Genomic DNA, 10,988 nt, shown 5'->3' with positions numbered 1-10,988 from the left:
AACAACAACAAATCATCATTCCATTGGGATAGTGCTTCCATACATATCAAAGAGTTGCCCCCCACTTTATCCCACTCCTCTCCTATATACCATCATCCAGTCATCTGGGGGGGGGAAGGAGAATTCTTTTTTGTTTTGTTTCTCATAGGACTGTGAATCTAAGGAACTCTCAATCTTCTGGGAGATCATTATGGCAAAAAAAACACCACCCAGCTGAAAAGCCATTTCATCCCAAACCAAAAATGAGGTAGAAGGCAGAAAGGAGAGGATATAAATATTCCTATGTTAAAAAAATATGCACAAATATGCAAAGCTAAGCTATTGAAGCCAAATTGTTTGGATTTTCACTGTTATGACTGAGCAGACTCTAGTAAAGCTGAAAAGCAGCCACCTGGAAAAGGAAAAGGCATTGTTTGCCATGAGTCTCACAGATCATTCAAGGAACAGAAGATTATTTGTTTTCCTTAAAACATTTGAGTGTCTAAAGCTACAATCCAATGCACAATATGTAACCGATCTACAGCTCTTTGAAATCTTAGCCCTCTTCAGGCCGTCACCTCAATTTCAAGGCATGAAATTGGATGGTATGAGTGGGTGTCAGCCCCAATAGTACAAATTTGCATATTTTCTATGAGAATGTCTAATAAATAAATGTAATTCCTTACCATCATCAACACAGTAGTAACAGATCAGGATATAGTTCTAGGAAATGTATGAGTAGATGGGAAGATTAGACATAACTAGTGGTTGTACAATAGTACAACTCTTTGGTTAGCATATTTTTCTTAGATGGAAGCTCAAACATAAATTATAGTTGATAAATTAAAGCTGAAACCTATACAAGTTAACCTATGTTGAAGCTATCTTCTCAGTACATGGTCCCATCTTACAGATAAAGCAGCATTTAATTAATGTTATTCAAATAATTTGAGGTATTTCTAAATATTTTTGGCAAACTTTTCAAACTTCAAGAATTTTCAAGTGTTAGCTTCAAAAGAAATATTCTAAATATTTTTTTCCTGCAGGTGGCTATAGTGGGAACCAAATCCAAATTAGTTTGCAATTTAGAGCTAAAGGAGTAAATTTAAATATATTCCAAAAATGGGAAAATGTGCCCTAAAATTTTCATTAGTTGAACAAAAAAAGACAGAGAGGGTTTGGCTAGTCTAAAGAAAAGAAGAAATAGGGGAGACATGATAGCAGTATTCCAGTATCTGAGGGGCTGCCACAAGGCAGAGGGGGCCAGGTTGTTCACCAAAGCACCAGAGGGCAGGACGAGAAACAATGGTTGGAAACTGAACAAAGAGAGAAGCAACCTGGAATTAAGGAGAAACTTCCTGACAGCGAGGACAATCAACCAGTGGAAAAGCTTACATTCAGAAATCATGGGTGCTCCATCACTGGAGATTTTTAAGAAGAGACTAGACAATCACCTGTCTGAGATGGTATACGTTCTCCTGCTTGAGCAGGGGGCTGGACTAGAAGACCTCCAAGTTCCCTTCCAGATTCTATTCTATTCTATTCTATTCTATTCTATTCTATTCTATTCTATTCTATTCTATTCTATTCTATTCTATTCTATTCTATTCTATTCTATTCTATTCTATTCTATTCTATTCATAATAAAGTTTCTCCTTCCAAATCAACTGTCAATGTAAAGAACAAAGAAAAGAGAAAATTAGGAAAAGTGGCACAGCTCTCCTCACATCCCAGTAGAGTTGCTCAAACTTTAACATGTTGTGTTATTTTTGTTGTAAAATTCTTGAAAACCTTTTTCCTTGCCACAAGTATCTGTCAAGGGGCAAACAAAGGCAGAAAGGGAAAGGCAGGAGCAAGCTGTAGGCCTCCAATGGCAGATATTTGAATAGGGCCCCTGTGCTTGACAGAACAGTGAGTCAGAACAAAACTGGAATAAAACAGCTATTTGTCAAGTAAAAATGCACAAAACCTGTGAGAACATGGGGTTTTCTGTAAAAATGTGGCAGAAGCTTTTTTGTAGTGTCAGTTTGAGACTGCTGATCAATTGTTACATTGTGTATGGTGCATTATATGTGGCTATAAAGAGACAGCTGGACAGTTCTCTTACCAAAAGCGTGGTTTGATTCAGTTTAAATTAGTTGATCAGTCCCATGCATTTTTACAAATAGTTTTGATTCCACAAGGTTTGGAATATTGTTTCTCCATACCAAAATTTATTCCTTGTAAATTGCTTGCACCTGTTTTTTATTCTATTGTACATATGAAATAAACTGTTTCCTTCTAGTCTTATTCTTTTTTCTTGCATTCATTGAATATTTCATGTTTCAATAAGGTAAGCAGTTCAGCAAAATTGCAGAGAATGATCTTCCATGTTTAAATAAATCAGAGTGTATCTGTGCTACACATAATGTATAATTTGTTAGATAATGTCAGGAGTGAACTGTATTTCCTTCTGGTTTGCTTCTTTGAGATTTAAAGTACTGATTGGGATTCTGACATCTTTAAAAATAATTGTAAATGCCCCTCTTTTAAACTGCTAAACAGAAAGAAGATTTCCTGGTTTTTCAAGTTAGACTTAAGGTGCATGGAGCAGTATTCTTGTTTTAATCACAATTTGAAATAGCAAAGGTTACTTTTTTTTTACAATAGTAACCATTTAAAATTTTCCAAATTATAAAAGTTAATTTTAATGATAGGCAAAAATAATGTGATAATATGATTTTTAGGGCCCTTGATCAGATTCTTTTTAAATTGTTGGTTGTGTTTGAGGAAATAAAGGAAGTGCTTATAAAATCAGTGGATGATACAAAGCTGTACGAGGTTGATAATTCCTTTGAAGATAACCTCAAGATTCAAACAAATGAACATTGGTCTCATCCATCCAAATTTTGTTCAATGGTATGGAATGTAAGATTCTGCACTTAAGCAGGAAAAACCAGATGCAGAAGGTATAAGCTCAGCAATCATACTTGTGACAAGTAACTAGATGTCCTTAATTAAGCATGAGCCAGCAGCCGTCAAAGAGTCAATGCAGCTTTGGCTATACATAGTGTTAAGACCATAGGAAGTGGTAGTGCTCTAGATCAGGGGGCCCCAACCTCTGGCCGCTGCCCACTACTGGGCCATGGCCTGCTGACCACTGGGCCATGGTACGGGCTGCCCTGTGTGCGCATGTGTGTGTGCAGTCATACTAGCACCATGGTGAAAGCAGGGTGCTGCGCCATGGGGTGAAAAAGGGGCACCATGCTGCAGGGCAAAAATGGAGCACTGTGCCACACCAATAGGGTGCAGTGCTGCGCAGTGCAAAAACGGGGCACAGCATGAAAATGTGGCAGGGCTAGCGAGTGTCACACGGGTGTTAGCGCCGCCTGATTTGTCTCACACGCATGCCTGTGGCACTGTTTCTGTGTGTGCATGGACATGTGTGTAAAATGCTTCCTCCTCTGGTCCTCCAACCGAAAAAGGTTGGGGATTTCTGCTCTAGATGAGTTCAAATGGCAAATGTGATGTCAGAACCATTAAACCATATTTTTCAAAGATGCTGGAGCACTAGGGAACTAGTGGAAAAGCGCTGATATGGTTCCCATCTTCAAAAAAGGGAAGGTTCTGTCTTTCACCAGAATCAGCTGATCATAGTGGTGGGATTCAGCCAGTTCACACAACTTCAGCAGAACCGGTAGCTAATTTTTTATTGCCCAGGCCCAGAATGGACTTCCGGAAGTGGCATCCAAACAGAGAACCGGTTTTTCACATATTTGAATCCCACCACTGGCTGATTATCTATAAAGTATAGATTCTAACACAAGGAGGACTATGGATAGGTGGAAGACAGATCATCTGACAATTCATCTTTGATGTCACTACATTTTACCAATACCGTGTATCTGATGTTTCAGGGGAGATCTGATTATAAACCTCTGAAAACAATCTTGCAGGCCTACTGCACATTGTTTTGTAGAGTTTGTGAATTTTAATAACACTCCAGTTCAGAATATTAAATCATTTTTTAAAAAATAACAGCAAATGGAAATAGAATCAGGATGCATTCTTCTGCTTTATCCAGATTCTTTGTTTGCCTGTTGTTAGGCAATAACAAATACAATAATTAATTACACAAATAGAGCAGCAGGTCTCTGAGCAACTCCCTAATAATATTACAAACCTCTGTAAGTACTAGAAAAGGAAATTTATACAGTCAGCCTAAGAAGCGTGTTCGGTGTTTGTCAGCTTCCTGGAAGTGTAAGCACATGGTTGCAGGGACCCGTGCCTATTTTGTTGTAGGAGAATGGCTCCCACTGCAACATCGCTAGCATCCGCCTGCACAATGAATGGTAGGTCAGGGTCCAGGTGGAGCAAAATGGGTTCCCTGGCAAACAGGGCCTTTAAAGCCTCAAAAGCCTGTTGGCATGCCGTAGACCACACTAGTTTCTGCCCAGGACAGGCTTTATCACTGTTTGCTGTGTGCACAGAAGATCTGTAAGGGGCAAGGCAATGAAGGCAAAGGACAGGATAAATTGCTGATAGAAATTGGCAAACCCCAGGAAGCTTTGCAGCTGGCAACGAGTCCTTGGTGCCTGCCATTGCAGAACAGCTTCAACCTTCTTGGGGTCCATCTCCACCCCTGCCTCAGATATTCTGTACCTCAAATAGTCCAACTGGACCCTGTGGAACTCACATTTAGGTAGCTTCACGTACAGTCGGGCCTGCAACAACTTTTGTAGCACCTGTCTTACCAGGACAATGTGTTCCTCTCTGTTCTCCCCTGGAACTCCTGCAACACCACGTCCAGCTCTACCATCACCCAAAACCAATCCTGTAGTCTGTTTGGGATGCCACGGATGACACATACCCTGTGAAGAGCCCCATCCAGACCCGTCCTGAAATGGTGGACCAGAAGGCATTCTGGCCATGAGTGTAATTTACCAGCCGCCCGTCGGAACTCACGGACATAGTCGATAACAGGTCTGCCATGCTGTCTCAGACCTACCACTTCAGCCTCGGCTCTTTGGACCTGGGAGACATCCTTGAACCATGCCTGTAGCACCTCCAGGAAGAGACCAGCATCACCCAGTTCTCTGGCATGGTTGCTGTATAAATCCGCTGCCCAGGCTGCGGCCTCGCCCTGCAGGCTAGCTGTCACTGCCACCACCATTGCCCACTGGGATGAGTAAGCCGGGGCATACCTGTCCAGATGACTGATGGCGTGGCTTAAAAACATAGCCAGGTGGTCGGGATGCCCATCATAGGACATCAGCAGAGGTGGCAGTCCTCAAACCATACCCAACCCCCATGGACCCATCTGTAGCCCTGGCCCTCGTGGGGTGGTTTCATAGCATTGGGAACCCACTGCCTGCCAGTCCAAGGCACTGGATGGTCTTGCTGCCAGCCAGGTAGGCACTCCGTCCGCTGTTGGCCTGGCGTCGGGACCAATCCGCATTGGTACTGCCAGAATGTGAGTAGCAGGACCCCTCCCCTGGGACATGCCATAACCAGGCGGAATCCGGAACCGCGGACTGGCCAGCCGGAAATGAGATGACCCCGAGTGAACAGGCTAAGTCTTAGTGTGTGACCACCACATTGTGTCATGTTCGGCCTCTGGGACTGGCCATGGCATGGGCTCCTGGTACCCTATCTCACTGAACCTATCCCGGAGTATCTCCATTGTTTGCCTGCTCGGCACTGTGGAGTAACTCCACTCCTCTTCTTCATCATCGGTGAGACGTTGCTCTCTCCACTCCATTAATGGACCTCTTGGCCTTGCTGTTTGTCCCTGACCAGGGTCCATGTGGCCAAGAGCAGGGCTGAACCACCATTCCCCTCCATGGGTCTGGTCTCCTGTCTCCTGGGGATCATCAACTGTGGCTACTGGCAGTGGGTCCCATACCTTGGGTCTAACCGCCGGCTGAGCTTCTCCTAACTCTGCTGCGTCAATAGGTGCTGCAGCTCCAGCTGGCTCTCCCTCATCAGCTGCTGGGGCAGCCCCCTGTGTTCCCTTTGCCATGCCTACGCCTGAGCAAAAAGACAGGTAGAGGTGAACAGGAAAAATAAAGGAACGCTGACTTACTGAATACACATCCTCGAATGGAAGCAAACACGAATCTCCAGCAGGAACGTGTGACAAAACAGAGGTTGCTTTATTCAGCTCCAGTGCACATAAAGTGAAAGCAAAGTCAGCGTTGGTAGCACATCGCTCCCAATGCTGACATAGCCACCAGGTACAGGGCTCCACCCTCAAGCCACAGACCAACATCCACCCCCGCATCTATTTAATCCCTCCTCCCCCCTGCAGCTTCATTTGCTGCTGCCTCCAGACGCCAGCCTCGTGCGCGTTCATCAGCCTGTCTCCCCTCTGTTCGGTAGCCCATCCCCAACCAGGTAAGGAGACCAGGTAACCCCCACCCATATCCCTAAAAGCCCAGCCCCACCATGCCCAGCTACACAAGGCATGCCAGACCCGCAGACGCCTGTTCATGGGCTCTTCTGGCTGGCAGCCATCCTGGCAAGGAGCTCCAACTGCTCTGCTGCTTCCCCCGAGGTCCCCATGCCTGACCGGTTGGCAGCGGAGCCACCCGGATTCTCCCAACACCACTCAGCCCTCTCCGACGCCTCCTGGACCAGCTGTTCAGCAGCAGCACCGTCCAACACCTCCTGAGCCAGCTGGTCAGTGACAGACCCAGCAGGGAGGCCCGTGTGCGCAGCCGCACCTCCTGGCAGTCCCGGAAGCAGCCAGCAGTCAACCAAAGAGGCAGGGAGCAGCTGGCAGTCGGCCGAAGAAGCGGGACACCCAGGAAGGCCAGCGGTGTCCGTAGTTGGGAGATGGACATGGCCACCCAGCGGTAAGCCCCATGGGGAGGCAGGCAGAGGCTGGACCAGGGGGTGAGAGGCCAGCATGAAAGGCCAACTCCCCCACCGAATGTTGGGCCCACAAGGCTCGACAAGATACTGGAATACTGCTATCATGTCTCCCCTATTTCTTCTTTTCTTTAGAATAGCCAAATCCAAGTCCTGCAGCTGTTCTTTGTATGTTTTAGTCTCCAGGTCTTTGATCATCTTAGTTGCTCCTCTCTGAATTTTTTCCATACTCTCAACATCTTTTTTTTGATATGGTGACCAAAATTGGCTGCAGTATGCCAGGTGTGGTCTTACAAGGGTTGTATAAAGCGGTGCTAATATTTGTGTGATCTTGATTCTTTACCATGTCTCCCCTATTTCTTTTCTTTAGACTAGCCAAACCCAAGTCCTGCATGTTGTCTCCCCCATTCAAATAATCTTTCATCAATGTTTTAATTCAAGTCAGTTTATCAGTCAGTCAAAATTACAGTTCAGTATGTTAAGCCATTTGAAATCCTTCCTATAGATTCTCCTCTAAATTTATACAACCCAGGATTGTATTAGCTTTTTTGGCTGCTGCTGCACAGTGCTGGCTCATTCTCAAGGTCCCCCTCACAGTTGCCGTGTTTAAGCCCAATCTGTACTTGTACATTTGATTTTTCCTGCCTAAAGAAACTATTATCGAATACTTGTTGGCTTCATTCAGTATTGCTATAACTATATTTGAAAATATGCCTTTATTATTCTATTTTCCCCCAATTGCATGTACATAGATGTTACATGTGCACTGTTACATCTGCTCACACAAACTCTTTTGACACATATACCCTCATGTGTATTTACAAATAAACACACCTGGCTTTTCATTTGCACAAACATCCCTGAAATATTGCTGTGAGAAAAGAGAAAGGCATTTTTCCCTGTGTAAGCTTGCTTCTGCAGCTGCTTCGATTGTTTAAGAAGTTTAATAGTTCTGCTTACTCAGTAAAAGAGGGAACACAGCAAATCAGGGTATGGGAAGCAGTAACCTTCCTGTTCTACTAGTGGACCCACTGAATCCCACCAATTAGTAAATATTAACTCCAGGGGAATTCAGGCTTCCCATGGCCCCAGTGCCCGTATGGCAATGAGGATAGGATCAAAGTATAAAGTACTGTGTTATCAAGGTTTCTCAACTTTCAACATAGCAAACCAAACACAATTGGCCAGCCACATATAGCAGTCTAGCATAGGTTTAACATTCCCTTCAGTTTTTTCCTCGCCAATGGGAAAAATTCAAAAATTGCTTGGAGACTTGCCTGCTGAGGCACAAAATGGCTGTCTAGGTGTAGGACATGCATGATCATTCCTTTACTGAACATTTTTCCTTTTCTATAACCAACCTCACCTTTTTGAAATCACATAAAATAATAAAGAATTGTGACATGAGTTTCTCCTTTTCAAAGCCTTTGGTCCTGCTTATGAGACATACAGGGAGACTAGAGGAAAAAAGTTCGGTAATTTTAAGGAGAGTAGGAATAGTGCTTCCACCAGCTTCCTCCCAAAAACTCAGATAACATATTTTATTTAATTGCTGTTTCTTTTATGAGTAAATGGGGCAGGGGGAAGAAGGAACTCAGTAACTTTCTGATTTATTACTTACTGTAGAAATGCAGCCATCTCACTCTTTTATACACACAGAAACATACACAACTTAAATGTTTTAGTGAATTATATTATCAGTGCCAAGAAATTATTTACTCAAACCCATTTCAATAATTATTTGATGGGATGAAAAATATAAACAGGAAATAAAAAGGCCAATGTTGAAACATTTCCAAATATCACTCAAACAAATTGCTGCTTACCTCTGACTCTAATCAGCCACTGTAAGCTCTCAGGATAGTATTTCAGTGGTTTATATGTAAGGACCACACAGCTTAAAGAAGAGGATGAGACATATGTAAGGTTCATGGAATAATTTCAGGCAAGTAAGTTATTGCTAATTACTAAACTTTGATTCTAAATAGCCATATGGCCAACCATATGTTTCTAATTTTAAAATTAAACAAAAACTACAGAGATGGAGCTGTCATTCCATTCCTTTTTCTTTGGCTCAGAAATTCACAACACCTTACAGGTTCATGTGGATCTTTTTATCATTTTATTTAAGAAAACAGATCTAAAATATCTCCAAGCATTATAATCATAGGGTTGGAATGGTACATTCAGGGCACTAAGTCCAATGTCCTACTCAATGTAGGAATCCAAAGCAAAGGCAACCTTGAAAAATGACTTCTCCAGATGTATCTTGATAATATTCTGCTAAAAAGACTGATTATCTTTTTCACTTATTGTTAGAAAGAAATGAAAGGGCAGTTGGGGCTCTGGTTGGATCATACCTGAGCAGACTCTTCTCTCTAGGGTTTATGAGGAGCTAAGAGAGATTTAAGTGGGAGAAGAGATGCTGAGAGCACTGATAAAGAACGATAGCATGCAAACCAGATTAAACACAAGCTAGAGCTGCTATTAGAGCTCTATCTTATGGCAGTAGGAGCGATGAAATGTTGATATTTCCCTGCCTTTATGTCTATGGAGATTCTCAGTTATCCTGGTCATGGTTGTCCAAAAGGTGCTTTTTCAAGAGGCAGCTGGACTTTCTTGTTTTTCTCGGAAGACATTTCAATTCTCAACCAAGAAGCTTCTTCAGTTTTGACTGGATGGTGGGGAATGGAAGGATTTATCTTCCTTGCAAGCAGCTGGTCATTTGCATTCTTTTAGAGAGTTGTTGAGGCCACTTGGAGGTTTATCTGTGTCCTCAGAGTCACTTGAGTAGTGCTAATGGGTGTGGAGTCTTCTTGGAAGAACTGCTGAAACGATTGTGTTGTAGACAGGAGATAGAGGATGTTTTATCCTTCCCCCTCTGTTGAGAGAGGGCTCTTCAATTTTGACAGGAATCCAAGATGGTGGCAGCATAGGAAGTAGTATCAGATCATGGGGAGAGAAGTAACCAAACTAGGTAGGAAAGTACTAGGAGAGGGGTGGGAAAGTGAGGAAAAAGAAGCAGAAAGTTAGATAAGGAAGACAGAAAGGATAAAGGACAAGAAGAAATTAGAGCAAGGAGGAAAACTGTTAAGTCATGGGTGCCACATGGAACGACCAGGAGACGATAATCATAGTTTACATTTTTATTGGTTACAATATGGAACTCCAGAACTTTCCTCCTGTTGCCCTCCTATAGATTTCCCGCATCCCCGCAGTCAGCCAACCCGCTGGCTCTATTCTCCCGCCAGACAGGTGACACCCAACCCAGTGTCCTATATTTCCCGTCGGACAGGTTGACCAATCAGGTCGCCTGACCAATGCCACCTGGTGTTAGGTGGCATACACAACAAAAACACCAGCAAACGAGTGCAGCGAATGAATGGCTACACGTAGAGTCAAGGCAGCCAGCAACAGAGAATGAGAGAGCCAGCTCCGGAGCACAGCTAAGCAGCCCAAAACAATGGAGAGCAGCGAACTGGCATCTGAACAGCAGACAAGGAGGAAGACCATTGGAAGCAGCGAACCGGTGGATCACAGCATTTATTCAGCAATTGCCTAGGCCCACACCCTGTTCAAGGCAGGCTGACCCAGGGGCAAGCAAAGCAGATACAGCCCAACTCCCACAGCCTTCTCCCTGCCTCCTTCCAGCCCCGCAGCCCTTCCCAAGGGAGACTTGCCTCAGGTGGAGGACTGGATCAGAGTTCTCTCTCCAGTGAGAGCAGCAGAACCTCCCCCGCCTCCTGGTAGCCTGGCCTGGCAGAGGACAAAAGGCCCACAGCAATCCTTCGGCTGTGAGGAATCAGAGGCGGGAAAACCTGAGGGGAGAGGGGGAGGAATGCAGCAGCAGCAGCAACAGAGAGAGTTTGAGAGTGAGAGACCTCTCCGATTTCTCAAACTGAGTGACCAGCTGAGAGGGGCAGAGCAGCTGGGGCAACTGGAAAGCTGAACTGAGGCCTGACCAGAGCAGAGACCAGCACCAAAGACAGAAGACAGGAAACAACAAGAGGCCAGAGCAGCAACCAACATAAGAGAAGGCAACAATTAAGATTGAAGTCCTAATAGGAAGGGAGGGAAGACCCCCAGTAAAGAAAAAAAAAGAAATTGGAGCTCAAAAACGTTTTTAAAAAGTAGAGGGAAGAAGGATAAATAAAACT

This window comes from Vipera berus, assembly GCF_964194415.1.
Source record: "Vipera berus genome assembly, chromosome: 1".
Classification (NCBI taxonomy): Eukaryota; Metazoa; Chordata; class Lepidosauria; order Squamata; family Viperidae; genus Vipera; species Vipera berus.
The sequence above is the reverse complement of the archived record's forward strand: the minus strand, read 5'-3'. Positions refer to the sequence as shown.